Consider the following 24265-nt stretch of genomic DNA (forward strand, 5'->3'; position numbering starts at 1 on the left):
AAATATTATATATTTTGAGTTGTTTCAATAAATCTACATTTCAATGAATCTGTAGATCTCCACAAATTATAAGCTCTGCCTAAATATTCAACATATTCTCGAACTCAACACTTTAAAAAACGTAAAAATATATGCACTTGTAAACCAACAAATGTTCATCCATAAAAATAACCGAAAACATCGTTGCTCCTTTCATTGTTGCTACTTGCTTTTGTGTGAGTGCACATTTGTTGCAACTGTTGATGTTTCTACGCTTCTATTATGGCAATAGAAGTCACATTAGCAACATTTTACGCCAACAATGCTTGGCAACATTGTATCTGCGTGTGTTTGTTTAGGAACATATATTTTTATGTGTCTGCAACAAAGTCTGTAACGGCACTGTAAGCGACTATGTGGTAGGATAAATTGAGTAAATATGTTTTTGTTGTAATTTTCGGCAAAAAAGACAAAAATATGAGAAAATTCGACAAAAAATAATAGGAATAAAAAAATATGATTGGATAGTGTAACAATAAAGTCTCTTTTAAATGTTTATAAGTAAGTATTTATACATACATATATGTGAGTGATATAAATTCATATTTTTGCAATGTTTTTACTGGAAAATTAGTTTATATCAATTCTTTAATTCTTATTTATTATTCTCAATAAAATTTTAATTTGTTTAAAATAGTTCCACAGTAAGAATTCTTACTATATTATTACACAGCAAGAATTCTAACGCCGACACGCATCATCTTCTAAGGCAGCGTGTTTTAAAGTATTTATTATTATACCTGTTTCATATAATATATCTTTTTTAGCATTCTTAGACTATACATCTCACTGTTGTCCACAGTTGCTTACTCAGATCTGTATATAATTTGAATTTGACTCTATTTTTGAAGATTGATTTAGATATCCAATACTGTGGAAATTTCTGTGAACTCATGAACTTTAAAATTGATGGTATCAAGGTCCGAGTAGTCATGCAGTTTTTAGGATTTAGTTTTAAGGTGAATAGGGATACCACTGATTTATATATTTCGATTCTAACATTAAAAATTATTGATCGCTAGGAACCAAAATTTAAAATTTAAGTATTTCTGTAAGAATTTCTAAATTAATATCAATATATTGTTTTAATAGGTATTTTATTGTCTTTTTTTTATATAGCTAATGTGGAATCAAGATTCTTCAATTCTTTTAATAATATGTCTAAAATTTATGTATTTTTTAAAATCTCACCGAAAATCGTCTATATTTTCTACTTCTGGAAAAAACTTGCAGTAAATTGGTATAATATCCAGCAAATATCGGAATTTTGTTACTAATTTTTCATTTGTAAGGTTCTTTACTGGATATAATATGCTTTGATTACTTCCAGCAGGACTTAATTTTTCCCAGATGTTATTCTACGCCTCCAGTTTTCACTTCACATCAGTAAGTAGACACATAAAATATCCTGATGCTTTTAGGAAACTATAAATTCAGTTTACTAGACACTATTTATTTGTATTATATTAAGTGAAGTTGTGAAATACATACTATTCACTTTTAAATGGATGCAGGAAGCATCAGCAGACGACAAAACAGATGATAGTGTTTACAAGCATATGTGAAGCGATAGAGTTTTATATACTTATGTACAGATATACATATTTATGCATATATTTACACTCTAGCTTTATATATACATATATATATATATATATATATATATTTATATATGTATATATATGTACTAGTAAATTTCTAGTACATTTTTCACATTACATTAACTAAAAGCACAGCAATTTATGAATAAGCCTAAGAATTGTGCACCCACACATAGATATGTATTTATATACTTATATATATATATATACATATATGGATAAGTCTAATAAACAGATATATGTGAACTTTAACACGCGTATGCAAATAAGTTCATTGATTTAATTTTTCAGTGTACAACTCTTTCCATTAACTCCACAGAAATACACACGGATACACTTATATATAAATGCATTTTACACTTTTTAACTGTTTATATACTAACAAGTCATTTACTAAAACAAATTGTTAGTAGTTGTTGTTCGCAATTTTACGCTTGATTTTTCAAATATTCACACACATACATGCATACAAATATTGCTAATTATTTGCAACATTCTTCCGAATATATATGTTAAGCAACATTTTTAGTTATTTTTCGCTTTTGTTGTTGTTGTTTTTGTTTTTTGTCATTTCATTCTACACTATTGTCTCACAAATTTCGTCTGGCATTTCACGGGATCTTGGGCCGCACATTGCTCGCGGATGACTGACTAAAAGTGTTGCAAGTGTGCTATTGCTGCTAGCCACATTCATGCTGCTGCCAAGCAACGTTTACGCTGTCAATGCGTTCCTGTCACATTCGTGTTGTTGTGTTCATACAACAACAGCAAGAACAAGAGTCACAGCACATAACTATGCTAACAAATATATTTATATATTATATATATATGTATTTATCATGTACTAGGTACTAAATACCTTTGCATGTCGATTTGTATGGCACCGATGATTGTTTGTTGCACCGTTAAAGATTTCAAATGTCATCTTTTGCTCTTGAGAGTCCAGCTAAACTGCACTTAATTTTTTTTTTCCACTGGTAAATATTCATACTTAAGCTCCAAGTACCAGCTGTCTAACTGTTGAACTGTTTATTTGACCAACTAACTATTTAGGCGACTGTCTATCATTGCCACTGTCTAGTTATGAAATCGTCAGATATACTTTACTACCGACTGCTCATGCAATAGATGCGATTTTTCTACAATTTATGTGTATATATATGTATATATATATATCTACTATATACAAATATCTCTTATTTACAACACCAACAAGTAACATTTTATGCACCGAAAAGGGGTGGTAAAGGGGTGCGCAACATCAACTATGTTGCTAAACATACAGATTCACATACTTATATACCTATATATGAGAGTAAATGCCGGCCGGTTAGACCGTTTTCACACGGGCAATTTTTGTTGCGGCAATTCTTAGTTTTATAGGAGAGGGGGCGACGAAGAGAGGAGAATTTCTCTCTCTCTCGCTTCCCTTGGTCGCCCCCTCTCCTATAAAACTAAGAATTGCCGCGACAAAAATTGCCCGTGTGAAAACGGTCTTAGCTGCCTGTTCAACTGTTATATACATAAACGCTTATATATATATATGTATGTCTGCGCATCATAAATAAACGTAGATATATGTATGTATGTGCAAAAGCATGTTGCTGTCATGTCTGGCTGGTTATGTGCCTCTTTTTTTGTTGTTTGTTTGTTTGTGTGTCTGCTGCTGCCGCTGCTGCTGGTGCTGACTGTTGACTGCTTTGAGTTCGTTGGCTGTACCTATTTTTCGTTTGGCCAGGACCTACCTCAACAAAATCGCATTTCCACAAGTACACACACACACAGAGAAATGCTGCGACGTATGCTTTGCGCAAATACTACACATTTTTTTGTTTGTTACTTGCTTCCTTCCTTTCTTTGTGTCGCTGCTTCGTGCGCTGCCACTAATGCTGCTGCTAGCTGCTGACTTCGTGTCAGCAGCGACTGCGCTGCGCTCTGTTCTGCTGCTCAGCTCAGTCAAAGTTTGTATTATGTTGTTGTTGTTCTATGCTTTTGCAGCACGCTCTTCTTATTGCTACTACATTTTCACGTTTGTTTTATTGTTGCTGCCGACATATTTGCAGTCTTACTACTTGTTTCGCGTGTTCTCATTGTGTTGTTGCCTTTATGTTTTTGTATTGTACTTTGTCATATTTAGTTGTTGGTGCTCCTCACTGTAGCGCTTTGCAATTCCGCTGTTTTTGTGCAAAACTTTAATCCGGTATGTTTTTGCTTTTGTTGTTATATTTGTATTCATGTTTATTCCGTTGCCATCAACAGCTTTGTATCCTTAACTTGTTTCTTCGCTCACTCTTTCTCTCTCTCTCTCTCTGTCTCTCTCTCGCTGTTTACTCCTTTTCAGCGTAATCTTATTTGCTCTCTAGTTTCTGCAGTTTCTGCAAAATATTTCTGTTTTGAGATGTTTCTCCTGCAGCATAGAGAAAAACCGGATATTTTGTTCTTAACTACAGTGTTGTGCAACTATATAAGTGCAGTTGAGTCGAATTATTATTTATATAATAAATATATATTGATAAATACAGTTGAACTTCCATAACTCGATGTGCTCTAACTCCATAATTCGAACTATTGAATTGACAATAGAAGTCAAAACTTCTGTAACTCGGAAGTCTCTCTAACTCGAAGTTTTTTGTGGATTATGGTGATTTGAGTTAGAGAAGTTCCACTGTATTATTAAATTTTTAAATTTATTATATTTTATGTAAATTCGAATAGTTTTAAGAGTATGTTTATATACTAATCTATATTAGTTTACTGTTCAACGCCTAAAAATATGCTAATTTTTGTACTTTTAGTTTTGTAGAACAGCTTATATGCGGTACATTCGTCAAATAGTGGAGGAACATGTCTTTTTACTTCATGTTAAAACTCATTCAGGTCGCAAAAACTCTTTAAAACGCTCAGTTAGAGCCCTTGTACATAAGCTGGAGCAGAACTAGTACCTAAAATTGTCATTCAAAGAGCTTTTTACACATTATTGATGGCACAAACAAAATTACAAAATATTTAAGAACATAATGAACTTGTTTTTCAACTTGGTAAAAAAAAAAAAAATATCATGAGATTTGTATACTTCAATTTAGTAAAATATTTTCAAAGGAAATATTGCCCAAAATAGTATATTTAGTATATATTTCTATAAAAAAATATTTTTTATAAATTTTTCTTGCTTAGGTTCTTCTTGCAAACAACGAATCTTTAACAAAAAGTTAAAAAAAATATTATAAAAAATCTTAAAGTAATAAATATAATTATATTACCTCCCCGATTCACCAAAATAAACTGCAAAACACTGTAACCACTTAAGTGCTTCATTATTTGCTTCTTCTGTAGTGAGCTAAGAAATTTACATACACACACTCATAAACAAATTGCATACATACAAATAATGTTTCTCTTATACAAATAAGCTGCCGAAGTGCCTACTTGTGGTCGCATCATTTACCAGCGCTAAGTTGCAATTAAATGCGGATTTTCTATGGAAATTTGTAAATAGAAGTGAATGTAAGATTACTAACTTATAAACTGCTTATTAGTTGTTATTTTTATACGGACTAATATAAACAGTTAAGCTGAAAATAAGGTAGTTCGTGATGGCTGATGGAACCTATTAGCATTTATTAGACTATTTTTCAATGCAAAAATATGCTGAGCTTGTTGAGCTCAAATCTCGAAAATATTGAGATTGTGAGTAAGTGCAACAGCGTGGAAGTGTGCATTAGAGCATGAAATATTCAATAAATATACTCAGCAACATATAAACTAACAAAGATATATATGAGGTTGTTGATATCCTTACTCAGTTATGATGTTAATAATTACAAACACATTAAAGCCTACTCTAAGTCGTAATTTTTTAAATTTTTTTTGCATAAAATAACCTTATGAACATACTTGAGTGAAAAAGACAAAAAATATTGCACTATTATCTATGTAAATATATGCGCTAATCAGTCTTTGACCGCTTATAGTTTGCGTTAATTAGTTTTCCATGAGCAATTATGACATATAAGTATGTGGTTGGTCTAAGAGATAAATACCAGAACTGAAAATATACGTGTGTACGTATAGAACCTTTGTGCTGACCACTGATGAGTGCGTTTTCATGCTCTATTTGGTAAATTAAATAAAATAACTAATAGAAGTATGATCAAAGGACATCAGCAGTACAGTGGCGAGGTACCAAATTACTCTACTAAACATATCGATATGATTATATGTATATTATGAATGTACGTCATGAACTATATTTGACTAACTATACTTGATAAAGATTAACTATATTTGATAAAAATTATAGAAAGTAAATTTATAACTACATTGAGGCATATACTATTTATAATGTTGTCAATATCAAAGAATTTATACTATAAATAACCACAACTAACTTCAATATTAAATATACTACTGCTGAAGGTTTGATAATCGTTATTTTTTATATGCTACTAACTAAATGTTTAAAACCAAAAATTCGTATTTTTATTATACAACTATAATCATAAATAAGTAAACAATATTTAATTGGTTATATCACTATACTAATACTATATACATATATATGAACCACATAAAAAAATATTAATCACATGAACCCACAGAAGTCATTGCATAAGCATTGGGAATACCCCACAAAACTGCACAACAGCAAAAACAAACAAATAAACATAATTATAACAAGCAAAGGAGCCACTCTTATTAATGACCTTCCCCGCCATTAAGGATATAAGTGCACCTACATTGCAAAATTGATGCAATATTTAAGCTTAAGCACATGTATACACGCATACAAACTCATATATACTCATAAACAAGCAACAACAAAAATTAAATCCATACCTGACAGGTACTACCCCAACTGAGAGCCGCATAAGGTGGCACCATGGCGTATACGTAACAACACTTGTCATTGTTTGGTAGCGAAAACAAGCTGACAAGTTATAAAGTCGATTGTATAGCTCTGGTAGGTACCACTATTGACAACAACAATAAAAACAACAACTCAAGAACAATAACAAAATTGCAGTTATAGTTGAAGTTTGCAGCGTGCTCAGAGCGTAACTCGAGAGCGGCACAGCGCACATTTGTAGTATAACCAATTTGATACTAAACTTCTCGAGGGAGTTAGTAGCACACAATCATAATAAAGTCTTATTAATGCTACCAAAGCTGTCATACAAATATTGGTGCAATCTACTCACAGCAGCTCTCTCTCTCTCTAATATATTTGCGCGCTCTCAAATAATTTCTCACCAACATCACGGCGCATACTTTGTAGCATATTTCTAGGCAGTTAATAATTGTTATTGTTGTTGCATTGTTGTTATTATTGCATCATGATTGCTGCGCTCAATGCCATTGCCATGGCACAGCACTTGTGTCTCCCTGAACTCCATTTTGGGAGTCAATGTTACTCGCCGGCTGTGGCACAACAACAGCAATAACAAACACATAACTCCGCCGGGGAGCACCGAATGGAGTTCGTGCAGCGCCGCTTTTATGCTAACTGCCTTCAGCTGTGTCGCTGCAGTTGTTGCTGTCGCTGCCGTCGTCGCTTTGATTGTTTGTTGTGTTCGTGCACATTCGCACATTCAAGCATTTTACTATTTATTCCATCAATCGTTTGCCGGCTACATTCGTTACGACGCTGCTTTGCAGAGTTGATTAACCTTTGGCCGTTATGTTTTGCCTTGCCGTTCGTGACTTTGTATTCGCGCTGCTCCAACCGTCGCGTCCATCGTGACAACCGTTGCTCCGTTGCTCCGATTTAAAGTTGTGGTTTCGTGGGATAGGACGATTTCGGTTTGTATGCTGTTGGTCGGCTCGCCGTTTCGTTGGTTGTTCGCTTGCTTGCTGTTTTGAGTGATTGTTTGATTATGTTTGTCATTGTTGTTATTGTTGTTGTTCTTCGTGTTCTTTATCGTTGTTCTTCCTATTGAAGCTTCAGTCGTTTTACTCATGTTGTCGCTGCTTGTGAATTTCTTGTTTGCCAAAGTTGTTTGTATGTTTGTTGTTGTTTTGCTGTTGCGCTTTCTCTCTACCCGCTGCCACTATCTGACGCTTCTAGTCTTCAGTTGTTGCTCACATTGTTCTCATATGCGTTACTATTCTTTTATAAGTTTGTAGCTGTTTGAATATTGTTTTCGTCTACATTTCTTTGCCATACAACTTAAGACTTCTTACAATTTTGCTCATTCTTTTTCGTAGAGTAAAACATACCTATGCATATATACAAATGAGTGCGTAAAAATAACTATTTGCTACATTGTATTCATCCTTTATTATAATGTTGTTGTTGTAGATCGTCTTGAATTCTATGTTCCTTGCTCCCTATTGAAGTTAAGGAAATAATATTACTATTTATATAATATTATGGAGTTTAGGGTAATCGTATATGACTTACACGGTATTTTGCCATACCCACAGTACTCTAAAACATTCCGATAAGATATCCCTACTAGAATTTGGATTTTCGGATTCGAGGTTTTACTTCTTTCTGTAGAGAGAAAATTTTCTGCTTTTTGAAACTGCTCCTTTATAGTACGGGAACCCCATATGAGGAAGGATTCTGCTACTATAGGCCTAACGGTGGTTACCGAACAAGCTAGTTTGCCTAGTAGCCCTTTTCTGGATATGCCTCTGTGTTCCAGTACCCAAATTATGGGATCTGGTTGAGAGCTGATATTCGTTTCAATCTTCCCACACATTCTTGGATCGGAATGTATCTAATTTTACAAAACGAGGATCTCTTGAGAGCAGCGTGGTCAACTCAACATAAATATTTTGGCTTTGAAAGTTGCTCGGGAGCCCGTCCATTGACAAGGAGTGGTGAGAGATTAAACAATTCTTTATGATCCGTGTCATCTAGTCTGGAGAAAAGAGTGAGAGGATGGTTTTAGTTTAATGAAATGGATGTCAAACTAACTTATCGAACATCTGTAAGGCTTCAAAGCTGTTCAAAAACTCACTTCGAAAGCTTACGGAAAGCCAAACCTTGATATATTTCTATTAAGCACCTTCTCAGATATACAATATGATAGTTCTTCTTCCGTCAAGTCCTTACGAAACTGTTGTTTAAATAAATTATACCGTCTTGCGTCTACTAGAGCACATTCTCCTAATTCTTATCTATTGTACTGTGTAATCATATATTTCAAAGAAATATTAAAGGTTAAAGAAAAACAGCGATAAACCGCCTAAAAGTATGCCATACAACCACAAACTAGTAGTCAGTTACTTATCGAATAGTAATAGTAATTAAAATTACAAACGGAAATAAAGGCCAAGAGCCTCAGCAGCGTTATGTAATCAATATCTTATTTTTAGAGAACAAATATAGCTTCTTATACAAAAACAATACTCAGTTTGCATTAACTACATTATTTACGTATTTAACTTACTAATGTATATATGTATAAGTAAATGTAAGCAATGCCTTATGTACCCATGCCTAATGGCGGTTTGGTAATTGTAATTGAAATTCGGTGATGAACCGAGCAAATTTCATAGCTAAACAGTGATTGGCGGTGCACCCACTTTTCTGTACACCAACCTCCTCAAATCGCCGCCGTACTACTACGCGCTCTTAATACTTATAGCTGAGCATTTGCAAGTCACACATACAGTTAGTTGCATCTGTGTATATGTGGAGGTGTGTACTTATGTAAGTCAGTCAAGTGTTGTTGTTACCTTACTTCACTTAGAGCTCAGCGCTCTCAACTCTAACCAAAATAAACGAAAAAACGTTACTGTTGTTTTTACGGCTTATAATGTTGTTGTTATTGTTGCTGTTGTTGGCATTGCAACTTGACGTTGTTGCCGCTTTTGTTACCGTTGCCGTTGCAGTGTAACTCAATTTTAGTACGTCGAGTAGTAAGGCAGCGAGCGGGCGAGTGGTTGAGTGATGGAAAAGCGCTAAGAGCTTTGTGTGGGGAAGGTCTCTGCTTTATGCTTGTGCTTGTGGGTGTGTGTGTTTGTGGCAGCGTGCTGAGTAGGTGTTGCTGTAGCATTTCCAAATTCGCATGCGGTTGGTTCGCGCAGCATTGGTGTGGGTCATGGTCTGCATGCGGAAAAATGTCAGCTGAATGTTATACGTTGGTTGAAGGTAGTAGAGTAGTAGAGGCATCTATTTATATAGAAGTATACAGAAGTTAAAATATGTAAGCTGGCATATGTATGCGTTTATTTTGGCCTATGCACGAGTGGCGTACGCTCACACATATGTTTCTATGCGCCTGTGTGTGCGCTTGCAGCAACTCGTAAACGTTGTGAATTTTAATAGTTTTTCGGTAGAGTGTGCTTTTTGTGTTGTTTGTTTTATTGTAGAAAAATAGTATTTCTTTGTTTTAAGACTTTTTCAGTTTGGTAGCATTTTTATTGATTTTAAATACGATTTTATGCTTGCCTTTATAGATACATACATATATATGTATACATCATATATACAAATATCAGCGTTGTGGAATGAGCAACTCTGCATTTCTTTCTCTCTTTGTCACTCCCCCTTTTTTGCCAGCGCAAGCATATTTGCGGTTTACTATTTTATATTCGTTTTTAGCTGGTTAGTTATCAGTTTGTCAAAATCTTACAGCAATGCCAATTAAAATTTCATCGATAAAAAAACCATTGACAGCAGTAAATATCAAATGAAGAAGTAGCCAGCATATGATATTGTGGTAGTTTTTGTTGTTTGTGTGTGTTTTTGTATCATATTGTGGCTGTTTCTTCATAATATTTTCGTTTTTAGGTTGCTTAACGGGCCATCACTTCGTTTTTCACTAATTTCTTTTGACATCACGTGACGTTAAATATATATGGCAATACATACATATGTACACTTATAAGAGTCATATGTTTCTTTATTTGTAGTTTAGGTGACTCTTATTCATAGAGTTCAATGCCTCTTGTCCAATTGTCCAACATCCGCACCCATACTGAGGTCCTGTCAACAGCGAGGAGACATGGAACGCAGAAGAAGGAGGATCCCCTCAGACGGAACAATAAATATCAGGAGAACCTCCGCCTACTGCGTCCAAGGACTGAGAATGCCAGTTGGCAACATGAGCTCCATATGATCATCAGATATGGGGAACAATTAGTATATCTCTATCTCCATCAGCCAGGATTTCCAGCTAAGCTAAGGCCATAGACCTCCCACTGCGACCTTGGATTCAGGTCTGGGTCCCGAAATCTTCTCAGCGACCTCAAGAGACTGGCTTCGAAACCTACCAGGGCATGCTTGCCCAGTTGACGACTGAGGTCCTAGATAATAAGGAGACCACGTGGGCATAGAAGTCGGTACTATTAGTTAGACATAGGGACAGATCATCATCGGTATTTAGTCTCGGCGCTTATTTCGGGGGGATCAGATTGAAGAATACTAATGCGAATACGGAACACGAAGATAAAGATCTTTCGTGTTAATCTCCAATAGACATCTTTCGCTTAACTAGCTTTGCCTGGAAAAAGACGGATCTGAGTCTATATCCAATGACCTTATCTCTGTTTAAGGATGAGGATACATTTAAAATTTAAGCCAATCGCAAGTATTTTATTTTCTACCCCACTATTAATAAAACCAGCCTGATAACCCACCTACTCACAATTTATTTACAAATCTCTCGACGTAAATAACTTCTTTATCGCACACATAATATGCGTTAATTAAAATTAAAGCACAAAAAAACCGACATTGCAACAAAAGGGCATAACAAAGAAAATAATTACAACAAAACAAGTGAAAAAGTCAAAAGTGAGTGGGTAGCGGTGGCATTGCAGTAGGAAGCAGTTCAAGGCGGCAACACGGATGTACACACATGTCTCAACGGATTCGGCAAGGAGCTACCGAGCAGGGTAAGTGATGGAGCGCATAGAGATGTGCAAGTTGTGTGGCATGCCACTAACGAAAGACGACGCGATATGAATAAAGATATAGTTTTGTTGTTAAAATATATATAAGAAATGTGAATTAAAAAACGCACTTTGTGGATATACAAGAGTGTGCGTGTGGTATGGTATATATAAGCTGCAATTCTTTATTCCTATTATTAAGAAGATCAAATTGAGACTGAGGGGAGGTCAATCAAAGTCGTGGAAAAGGTGCATGGTGTAAGACAGTGCACAGTCGTGAGCGGAAATGTGGAAATGTAAAGGCATTTATGGGTATATATTTTTATAATTGTATAGGCATGTAAAAACTACAGTTGTGTTGCTGTAAATATGCACTTCAAAGTAATTTTTGAGTGGCTGGAAGAAATATTAAGGCTGTTTAATTATGAATGAGCTTTCTTATAATGGCTCTTTCTAATTTAATATAATTTTTAATTTTTTCAAATTTTTTTATTTATTTATATATGAGTGCCTTTTGTAATGTAATCCTTAGAAATTCTTATGTCGAAACCGATCATCTCGACCTTTCAACTGCTTTGAGCACAAAATCGAGTATATCCCGAATTGATTATATCTTACTTAGGACACCGTAATCTCGCTAAATTCGAAGACCAACTTGTTGTTGTAGTGTTGATATTTTTATTATATTTTTTTTTTATTATTTCCCCGTTTAAAAAAAAAAAAAAAACAAAAAAAAGTATTAAATGTTTTTTAAATATGCATAAAAAAATTTGAAATTTCTATTAGAAAAAAAAATATTATATATACCAAAGTGATCAAAAAAAAAATAAAATTATTTCAATAAACTTTTTTTTTTAATATGAGTTAAAAAAATTTCAATTTCTATGAAATATGAATTATTTTATACATCGGCTCGAAAATTCTATTTAATTTATTTTATTCAAAACGGATCAAGATAGTTTTGTCACTAAATACAATTTAGGGTTTTTTTCGAGATCATTTGCATTTAAAGATCCTGAGAAGCGAAAATTATAAAAAAGGTCATTATAGAAATCTTCCATATACATTTCTTTATAATTAACTAAACTGGTACTCCACTAAAATTGTTTTCTACTTCTTAAAATATGTATGTAAATCTCACTATACACATAATTATTTTAAGCACACTGCTAATAAACTGCACGCAACTGTATTTATACATATATATATATATATATATATATGGACCAACACATAAAGGTACGCTTATTTTTATTGAAAAATAATGCCATAAGTTGTCGAGCAAAGCCAACAGCAGATCAGCACATATTGCGGAGGTAGCAGCTAAAACTGTATGTACATACATACATACCAATATGCAAGCAGGCTTGAATACATACAGACGTACACTTATTTATGTGACTTTGCTTATTTCGTGTTATGTATGTTTGTGTTGAATGTCGAAGAACATTGAACGCCCTTGCCCACCATAACGCGGCGCGCCACTTGCATTTCACTGCTGGATGGAGCAAGCCGTAAAGTATCTGCAAGAGCACACAACAAGCACCATAGCGAACGAACGAGTTGTCAAGGGGTAAAAAGGGGGTCAAAACGGATATTTGCAGAGCACAGCTGCGCGTATTTCAGATGCGATGCAAAGTGCCACGGCGCGCTACACCCCGCGCCACACAACGAAATGTACCACAGTGTGCTTAAATACATTCATGTGTGGCTATGTGTGTGTGCTTGGAAGCTTATGTAGTACATACGAGCGCAAATATGTGCGCGCCAACCATGGCTGTTGGGTTGGATTGTATGCGCGACGGTAGACAAGATGCAATTTCAAAGGTCAATGACATAAACGTGCAGCATCGTTGGCTGTCAACAGCAGCAGCGCAGCCAACAGCAGTCAGCAGCATCAGCGGCGCAGCGCTGAGTGCAAGCACGACAACAACACGAAATGCGAAAAGCAACGGTGAGTGTTGAGAGTAGCCAACCAAAGTTGTAGCAGCGCATTGATTGGCATTGAAAGAGCGCCGAAGCAGAGCTTGCAGAAATATGAGCGACAGCATCTCTCCGTGGCAGTTTGAGGTATGGTATTGTATTGCTTTGTATTGGTAGCTTTTAGCGGTGTTAAACTTGCAGATGCATGTATTTATAAGAGACTTTGGCGCATACTTTCGCAGCAAACTGGTACAGGTATGTTCATATACACGTTGTATAAGTGTGCGTGTTTGATATTATGGGCACTTCCCCGCCATACAATGGCACCGAAAAGCACTCATTTGCAAACACATACTCACATATATACTACTATAGCTATGCATTTGCACTACTACATGCTCACATTTAGATATTTAAATACAAATTTACATACATACATACACACACATACATACATACAACTATTTATATAAGTACAAACTTGCAATCACCTTTGTTTATTATCGCTGACGTTTGTTGGTTCTCTATACTTTTGTGTTGTTATTTTTACTTAACTCATGCATACACACACATATCTATACAGCCTCATATATATACATATATATCTATGTACCTTTTGTTATCGCAGCCTTTGACTCTAGGGTGCATAGTTATGTCTTGCGGCCCGCCGTCACCCGACTGCATCGGCATGCATTTTGCCAGCTAAGTAGCTTCGATTGCATACTAATAGTGCTTGCTGCATGGATTTGCGGTGCGTTGCAAATGTGGAGCTAATGATAGTTGTATAGTGGAATGACTATTCCTCCAACACATGCTTTGCTCAGCTGCGCTTAATTTGTAGCTCCACCACTACCAAGTTTCAGTGCAGCTTCAAGAGACAATAATCCCTATAGTGTGTGGGGTATATGTTTTGTTGTTGTTGCTTATAACAGCTATGCTCCCTAGTAATTACGTAAACGTCTTTGAGCGTTTTCATTATCCACAATATGGTAGCTAATATCTGGTCATAATTTTTTTGCAGCCAAGGGCAAATTGGAAAATATGGTGCTGATGAAAGTCAGCAAGATAAAGATTAGAAAGGAGACGTAAGGTTGTAGCGTGACACAAATAGATCGGAAGGTTAGTATTTACATTGATACATCAATCCTTACTTAATTAGTCTCTTTTCTCGGCATCTGCAGAAGGCTGGATACACAAAAAAGCTTGATGTTTGGGTGCCGCATGATTTGTCGCAAAAAAACCTTTAGGACCGAATCAACGCCTGCGATATGCTGCTGAAACGGAACGAGCATATGACAATATCGAGCGAAAACGGTCGTGGCCGAAGGCCGGTGAATCGTCCCAAAACAGTGGCCAAGCCGGGATTGACGGTCATGAAGGTTTTGCTGTGTGTTTGGTGGGATTTGAAGGGAATCATCCACTATGAACTGCTCCCATATGGCCAGACGCTTAATTATACTGTCTACTTCAAACAAATGGACCGCTTGAAGCAGGTGATCGACCAGAAGCGTCCAGAATTGGTCAACAGGAAGGGTGTAGTGTACCACCAGGACAACGCCACACCACGCACTTCGTTGATGACTCGTCAGAAGCTACGGGAGCTCGGATGTGAGGTTTTATCGCATCCATTATATAGTCCGGACATGGCGTCAAGTGATTTCCACCTGTGCCTGTCCATGGTGAACTCCCTTGGTGGTGTAAAGTTGAACTCAAAAGAGGCTTGTGAAAAGTGGCTATCCGAGTTCTTCGCAAATAAGGAGTGTGGCTTCTACGGGGGTATTATGAAGTTGGCGTCTAGATGAAAACAGATTATCGAACGAAGCGGCGCATATTTGAACTAAATCCGATCACTGTAACACTTTTTGTAAAGCATTAAATAAAGAAATTAAATAAAAAAGCGGAATATTTGCCAACCTAATATAACTCAAAACTATTTAATTTTCAAAAATAATGTTGTATAATGCCTCAAAAATACCAATGCAACAAAATTGGGATTAGTTCTTAATGGTTTTCAATTCAACGGAATTTTTAGTAGAAATAGTTACTCGTCAAAAAAATAAAAATTTTCTTAATAATATTTTTTTTTCAAGTGAATAATGAATTTTAACGTTTTTCTCACTAAAAATTTTAATATTATTTCACATTCTTCATCCATTTATTACTTTTCTTTTATTTTCAACCATATTTTCATGTAATATCACTTCTAGGAATATTGCATTGCCAAGCACCCAGTTCTAAATTAACCACTGCCTTATTAAATATTTAATGATAATATTACTTTTTTTTCTAGAATAATTTCAATTTATGCACTTTTTGTTTTTGTTTTGTCATTTTTAATTTCTTATTCAAATATAATTGGCAAGTTCAAGTGTGGCAGCAGCAGAAATTGCTGGAAACGCGTTGCCGGAAGTGCAAGCCGACGCTTGTGGGTGGTGATACAGATGCACAGCTTATATATATATATGTATTAATATATTTATATATTTTTTATCTCAAATGCGCTTGTGCTCTAGCTGTTTTTATACAAAAACCATTCGTATGCATGACGCGCCGCCGCATTGCTTGTCTTCGTTGCACTTCCGCAGTTCGTCTTCACAGTTCGTCTCATTATTCAGCATTCGTTCTTATTCACATATATTTGCATCTTATCTTCCGCTCACATTTTTGTTGTATTTATTTATTTTTGTTTTTTATTTTTTTTTTTTTTCTGAATGTATGCAAAAGGTGCACCTACTGGCAGCTTGTGCTTTTATGCTGACTTATTTATTCATTATTTATTTAACAAAAAGGAAAAATTATCATCACTTTGGTTGTGTACTCTTCATATCGACTACTGCACATTTGCCTGCTTCACCAAAATGCTGCCCCCTCGTCCACATATTTATGTATGAATATACGATTGCCGTCGACTTGCGTCTCACTGCCTCCCTCTTCAAGGCAATTATACTTATATGTATTTGTATATATGTTTATATTAGTATTGTAGTTGTTGTTCGCCTCTGCCTTCATGTTTTGCAACTGGCAATCTGTCTATCTGCCTTGCTGCCATTATCTTGCCACTACCGTTGTCGTCTGGCCTTTTGCATTGTTCAATAATTTATTTTGCATCGTTGCATCGTTTGGCATCTTAATTATCTGCATTTATGTTTGTTTGTATGTATGTATGTATGTTTGTGTGTGAGCACAAATGGCAAATGGAAAAGATTGCCATTAAGTGATATTATTTATTTGTATTATGTAAGTGGCATTAGGGAATTGGTATGCAGATATATATTGCAAGAAATTGCTTATTAAATTTACAAATTGCTTCGTGGAAAGAATTCCTAACTAAGGTTACTATTTTTTTCAGATTTCTGAGCATATATACTGAAAATATGCTGGAATATATACATAGTTCCACCTTAAACCATTAAATTATCAAATCTGGCTTCGCAGAGCAACCCCAGTGATTTTACCGAAATTATTTACTTAATTTATAATATAATATGATACTATAATAATCAAATGATTTATACTATAAATGAATTATTTACATACCTCATCCCACAAAGGTCCTTCCATTTTATTGCTGAAATTAGAAAGAAAAAAATCGCTTAATAAAAAATTAGTAAATCATGAATAATATGGTTTCACTAACTATATTTATATTCAATTATAAACCTATTACCCCATACAATGCCTTCTCAAAGCATATTTATCCCTAAGATACCAATGAAAGTAAATATTCCAACCTAAAAGCTATACGATTCATTATCTCATGAGAGAAATTGAAAATAGGCACGAAGTTACATAAAAACCACGCTCACGCCTCATATAACGGTATTTGTAACTAACAAAAGAGCGATAATACTCAAACGGAGGTCAGAGATTCAAAGCTCGTCAACGTATGAGTTCAAACGTTAGTCCGTAGTCGTAACTCTATATAATCATTAATGAAATTTCATCTCTCCGAAAGACTTAGTCAATTTAAGATTGTTTGAAATCAGAAAAAATCACTACGCCCACATTTCTCATACTTAACGGAAATATGTATGCTTGGAGAACGGAGCGACCTTTTATCAAAAATGCCTACATCTATTTAAAGACTGGATTCTTCAGCATAGGCAGCACTAAAATCCATTTGCTAAGCGTATTCCAACAATTCTTAGATAACATTACCTTTTTCAGTTAATTGTTTCTGTATAAGATTCTGGAGAAGAAAATAGTGCTCACGGACATGGAAGAAGGATAGGGCTTCGTTTATAGATCCAAGAGTCTTTGCGGTATCAGCAAGTTGGCGTTCAAGGTTCTATAGTATAGGCATTTGGGTTGGGTTGGGTTCTATAACAAATGTGACGAAAAAAGGTATTTATAGATCATATATATAACAGTTTGAGGATATATGACAATCTAATGAGATCTCAGGTATCATTTCAACAAAATTTGTCTAAATGATATAACGCTTTATTTTATAAAGTTTTTCTAATACTTTAATTAGTAGACATCTCTATATCTCATATATGTCTATACGACATTTTTTCTAAAGTTAGAGCAAGCCTGCATTCAAATCTTATTAAAGCTTTTAAAAACATAAATTTGTATCTACTATGCTTTTAATGTGTATGTAGGCATCTTGAGTAAATCTCTTCTTTGTAATTAAAACATATTAAGGGAGCACCTGTTTAATCGCCTTAAAATATGCTAAACGCCTAAATGTATGGATGTCAAAATGTATGTCAACATATATTCAATAAGATTTTATATATAGAATGTATGTGTGTGTGCCCAGACACTTCCAAATGAACGCCCACGGCGCATATTAAGCAAGAAATAAAAGCGCAGACCGCATAAAAATAATGAACAGCTAAATTATGGCAAATATAAACTAAATAAAAAACCAGACAACAATAACAAAAGCAACAAAAACAAATATAACACAAAACAATAAAATGCATTTTTAATCGTTTTCGCATTATTCTTATTTTTATTTAATTTCTTTCATGGCTGCCAAACAAATGCCGCAAAATGCCAAACAAACGTAAAAGCCGGAGTGTTAAAGTTGTAAAGTTGTGTTAGGTTATGGTCGGTTGAGCCGGCACCCAAACACGCAGTACAACACAACACAACAACACAACAACATGCATATTGTTTTTGTAATTATATGCGCATATGCACATTTGCAATGTTTAGTATATTTTGTGAAACATATTTACATATATACCTATACACACAAGCATGGCAAGGCATGTGAGGCAGGCATATGCGGCGACCACAACAACAACAGCAATGAAAAGTTCAAAAGCCTATGCGCATGCTGGCGGCGGCATGTGAGTCCGTTGAGCTATAAAATCGCAACGTTAAGGCGCGGGGTGGACGAACTCGCAGCACAGACCGGCAGACCGGTAGACATACATATCAATCGCATACGTTTGTGCCAATTTGTTTTTGTTGTTTGTCTACACACATATGCCTACCTAGAAACACAAACACATATTCACACACACTGACTGCCGTAAATTATTCGCGTTGCTTTTGCCCGCGGCAACGCTTGGTTGTGTGACGCAGCAAAGCCGACATACCAGACAAGGCAACTGCAATAACGCTGCTTGGCATGCGCTGACTAAGGCATTCTTGGGCGCGTCTCAGCCGACCAGACGGCCTACCAATAATGAAAAACAGACCTTCAGGGGGGTGACGTGGAGCGTCGCTGACGCTAACTAAGACCGCGCGTCGATGACGAAGACGTTTACAGTGGTGCGCTGCCTGAAGTGGTGCCGACAACAAGAAGAACAAAATCACTTTTTGACTTAGGCACTTTAGCTTAAATTCTCTCATTTTAGCAAGCGCTGAGCTGGCATTGCAAGGTGCAAAAGTGGCGCTGTAGCTTCGGTTACAACCAAGCTTGCGTGTGGTGGGTGTTTCGTACATTTGTAAAAGTCATTGTAATAATAGCCTAGACAATAACGGCGCATTGTATTGCGAAGCCGGTCTGGTCAACTTCAGTCGCCATTAAGAGTGGCATGCGAAGTGCGCTATAATAAAATTCACAATGGCGTTGAAAAGTTTGTGAAAAAAGATGCCGCTGGTAGCGTACAAATATATACATACATTTCAAAATCACAAATTTATACAATTACACTAGTTGAGATTATCTCCAGATTTATTATTGGACCAAAAGATCTTTGAGGCAATTTTTAAAAATCTCTTAAATTTAGTTGAGAACAAGAAAAAACTTCGGCTGTACCGAAGCTAATATACCCGTCACAGGCGCATTTCTTTTAGGAACTATGTGTCAAATCTAAAGACCTAAGAAAAAGTAAGAAAAAAAAATCATTTTACTAATTCTTTTTAGCCGGGTTGTTTACTAGAAACATTAAGGTTATATAGTTAACCGATCTGAACAATTTTTTGGGTGATTATATTATTACCTTAAGCAGTAACCCATGTCAAATTTCTTGAAGATACCACGTCAAATGCGAAAATTTTCCATACAAGCCCTTGATTCCGATCGTTCGGTTTGTATGGCAGCTATATGCTATAGTGAACCGATCTGGACAATTTTTTCGGAGATTAAATTATTTTTATGAGCAATAACTCATACCACATCATCCGATCGTTCAGTTTGTATGGCAGCTATATGATATAGTGGTATGATATCGGTCGGATATCAGTTCCGACAAATGAGCAGCTTCTTGAAGAGAAAATAAAATCTGCAAAATTTCAAAACGATAACTTAAAAGTGAAGGACTAGTTCGCATATATACAGACAGACGGACATGGCTAAATCGACTCAGCTCAACATACTTATCATTTATATACTTTAGAGGGCCTCCGCTTCCTTCTGGGTGTTACAAACTTCGTGACAAACTTAAGGGGTTATATACAGTTAGAATTTTCAAAAAATCGATTTTTTTTATTTCATTTTCTTAATGTACATATATTTAAGAATACACACAGAAAGTTTCATATCGTTCCGGTGAATATTTTCAAAGTTACAAGCAAATGAAAAATTTGAAAAGGCATTTCAGAGTGCTTTTAAGTACAAGGTCCAAACTTTAAACGCGTTTTTCTCAAAATGGTGTTTTCAAAGTCGGTGACCAACATTACTCGAAAACGGCTAGACCGATTAGTCTCAAATTTTAACACGACCTTCTTAAATATACTTTTTAGTAATTAATCGTAGATTTTTTCTCTCCGATAAATATTTTTTTTTATAAACAATTTAAGGCCGAAATTTCGTTGAAAAATCGATTTTTTTTTTTAGAAACCGCCATTTTGTCAAAAAATTTTATTTTGCTTATTCCTTCGATTAATTACTAGATTTAACATTATTTTAACGAAATCTGTTTGGTTTTTTAATTTCGGATGATCCAGTTCCGAGATATAGTGGTCACCGCAAAACGTCTTTTTTGAGAGGAGCTCCTGGAGATCAGCTGTAGCTCTTTTTCAAATAAATATTTTTACTAGTACTAAGTTTTAAAATACAGTTAAAAGATACCATAAAATGTGTATAAATTTTTGGATCAATAAATTAAAAAGTTTTCTCAGGAAAAATTCTGGAAAATGCACTTTTTTCGGCCGTCTAACTGTATATAACCCCTTAATATACCCTGTTCAGGGTATAAAAATACGTGATATTTTACGATCCGAAAGAACCCTTGTTATGTTTTCTATAATGATGGTGCCATATTTTCGACTTTCTATTTCGCCTTCGAAAAGCTTAAGCAGTCATTTGACGACGCATAGAAATATATACGGTTCTCTATTTATCAGATACTAATTTACTATACTCGATCAGATGTTGCAACAAAACCGGTACTAAGCAACTAAAAAAATCCCGATTCTCATACATGACCTTTGTAAGCTCTGAAGAGTTTACACATCGGAAAATTCATATATTTTAAATTACCTTAAATCAGGTTTTGAAAGCAGCTTTCATTGTGGATTGACCAAGTTCCTTTAACTTGAACTCATATACTCATCACATATTGCATAGTCCACCATGGGTTAACAGGTTTTGATGCATTTATTGCAGATTCCTTTATTATTTTTTTTCGCACAGTTATCTACATGAAAACTTTATTATTTATTTCCATATATTTATATTTGTTTGTATAACACATTGTTTGTTATTTTTCTCGTATTTTTTTAATTTGTGGTGCGTTTTTCTTACAGCCTTTGCATTTGGCCTTTCGCTCAATGCGGATTTGTTTATTTGTATAATGACTACGTAGTTCTCCACTTCTTTATTGTTGCCTTTTGTTCTTTTGTTGTGCACGGGTTTTGTTTTACTCCTGTTTTTCCAACAAAGTCAATATTTTTAAAACTCTTCGTTTGTTTTTGTTTTGCGCAGTAAACTGATGGGAACACTGGCTGGGAGTATTGTGCTTACATAAATTCACGAGTGAACAGCGATGTATTGAAAATAGTTCACCATTCGGTGGACTCTCAGATCCTACGACTGGTTTCGACAAAGAACCTGTTGGGCCGGTCGAAAAATTAATAGTTTAAGAGAGGAAACCAGTTATATTCAGCTAACAGTTTTACGTTTTATATAGTTCTTCCGGAAAATATTGATCACTAGGGTTCAAAGCGAGTACCGTAAAATATGTAATTCGGTAGTATTCATCTAGAACTTTCTCAGATTAAAGAGACTTCACTACTTCGGCTCGAAGTTTTTCAAAAATATCATAAATTAAATTGCGACCTTCCATCTCCTGAGTTCATCACTCTATATATTTGTACATATTCTATTTAACCTTTACTAAATCAAAGGGATACACAACGCGCACAGTCCACATGTAGAACTAAGCTATTCAAAGTCTTTTTTGAATTCTACTATGAAATTTAAGCTCAAAATTGACAAAGCTACATAACTGAGATAAACGACTGTCATGCTAGTCCTTAACAGATGGTTGCTCAGGTTGCAGGTGCGACTGACATATGAAATTTTCAAACACACAACTGTCAATCATTTTCGTTAAAATACCAACCGTCCACAAAATGGACATGTGTATGTGCGGGCTCGAAATCGGACAGCAGCAGCTTCATGAAATTTTAAATCAGTGCAATGCAGTTAATGGTGCAACGGTAAATATTGTATATGCATGGTTTTCTCACAATCGGCATCGATTCCAGCGAATCCGTTTTGAATTTTCAAGAGTACTGACATCTACAACAAGGAATTATTAATAAATGTGGGGTTAAAATGTATAATGCCGAGCGGACCAAAGACCGATTACATTCCGGTTGGTTTGCGGTTCCCGGACTCGTATAATACTGTTAATAATATGTTAGGTGTCCAGTCTTCTATCCGCGTCGACGATACCAGTAGGGCTTCAGGAACACCGGTTCCTAAGCTCCAGCTCCAACCGGTTCCCAAACTCCGGCTAATTTGACCAGATAACTGAAGATATGAGATCCAACATTTTTCAACCTCAGGACCTCGGAAAACTAGACGGCCGAGAGGCACACTGAAAACCCATTGGGTAATGCCCGGTTCCGCGAATCCTGACCACAAAACAGCAAGAGGACATCGGAGCTCCGATCTGTTCCCAATCTCACTTGCAAGTTCTAACGATTTTAACGATGTTCCGCCTACTCCAGTACACGAGCCAGCCAGTTTTGAAATAAACACTCGAATTTCGATAATTTAATATAATTTGCTTAATGTTGCAATTAGTGAAGCCGCGCCACAACATGTGGCATACGTAAATCAAATTCCACAAATGTAAAATATGCCAACTAATAACGCAGGCCAATTAATTTCCCACACAACAAATTGTATGCAAAATCAGCGGCGTCCAACAAAAATATGCGGCAACCAATGCGCTGACAAACGCGTTGCAATACGGTAGCGACTGTTGCAGCCAACACTCAGCCGGTTCTGCTCGGCTGCAGTGTCGCTGCCAACGAAAGCACGCAATAAAATCATGGCCGCATTCAGTGCCACGGCCAAAAGCGGCGTGCTAGCATGACGGTGCACAAAATAGTGTTGCACAAACGGGTTTTCACAGCATGCCACAGGCGGTGTCACGCAACGTGGAGCGACAGTGACGGGCTCCACTGTGTGTTTGAATCCAAGGTAAAAATATGGAAAAAAGCAACAACAAACAAATACACAAATGCAGTCAAACTGGCAATTCGGCGCCGACAACAAGTGCAACAAGCTGACAGCAGCAACTTCGCCGCTGTGTTGCATGCCTCGGCCGCCATGTTAGTGGCTTGGCGCGTTGTGCGCGGTTGCCTTGGCCACCAAATCAGACTGTGACTGCCACATAGCAGCAACCTGTCTTCGTGGACAATACTGCACTCTTCAACCCGCAACAACAACACATTGGAATTTTTGCAGCGAAAATTCTGTGTTGCCTTGCATTTGCAATATGATTGCACTCCTTGCTTGCCACCGCAGCGCATTTAGCCGCAATGTTAGCTGCTGCAATTTCTATTGTTGTTGTAAAATGACTGCAGCTGCAATGTGTGGCAGCCACAGCGATTGCTGCTGAGCAGGAAATTCATGTTTATTATGTTGTTGGTATTTTATGCTCATTCTTGTTGTTGTGCACTTTCACATTAATAACTTTGTTGGCTGCGCTTGTGTCTTCTTCTTGTCGTTCTTGTTGTTGTTATGTTGCTTTAGCCGCTGGCGACCGCAAAAATTGCACTACGTTGCACCGTTATTGCTAAATGGCGACTAACAGCCAGCACTCATAATGCTATCAACCAGTTCTTAGTCAGTTTCTCAATTTCGAACATGCAACTGTGTCCGATAACTATGTGGTTGTGTTGTTGTTTTTTATTGTTGATTGTTACCATAAATGTGGTTTTCCGACAGTTTCGTGTCGACAAGTGGCGAGTTTTATGATCGTTTTCTTTCC

General features: G+C 35.9%; 1 long non-coding RNA gene across 3 annotated transcripts in view; it reads right to left on the minus strand.

The window, feature by feature from the left end:
- Positions 1-24265, minus strand: part of LOC128920060 (uncharacterized) — a 54917-nt gene that overhangs the window by 5197 nt on the left and 25455 nt on the right. For all 3 annotated transcript variants that reach the window (XR_008470185.1, XR_008470183.1, XR_008470184.1), the window contains one exon: positions 16947-16977. This is a non-coding gene — a long non-coding RNA (uncharacterized LOC128920060). The remainder of the gene's footprint in view (positions 1-16946; positions 16978-24265) is intronic.

The sequence above is a fragment of the Zeugodacus cucurbitae genome, chromosome 3 (genome assembly GCF_028554725.1).
Source record: "Zeugodacus cucurbitae isolate PBARC_wt_2022May chromosome 3, idZeuCucr1.2, whole genome shotgun sequence".
Classification (NCBI taxonomy): Eukaryota; Metazoa; Arthropoda; class Insecta; order Diptera; family Tephritidae; genus Zeugodacus; species Zeugodacus cucurbitae.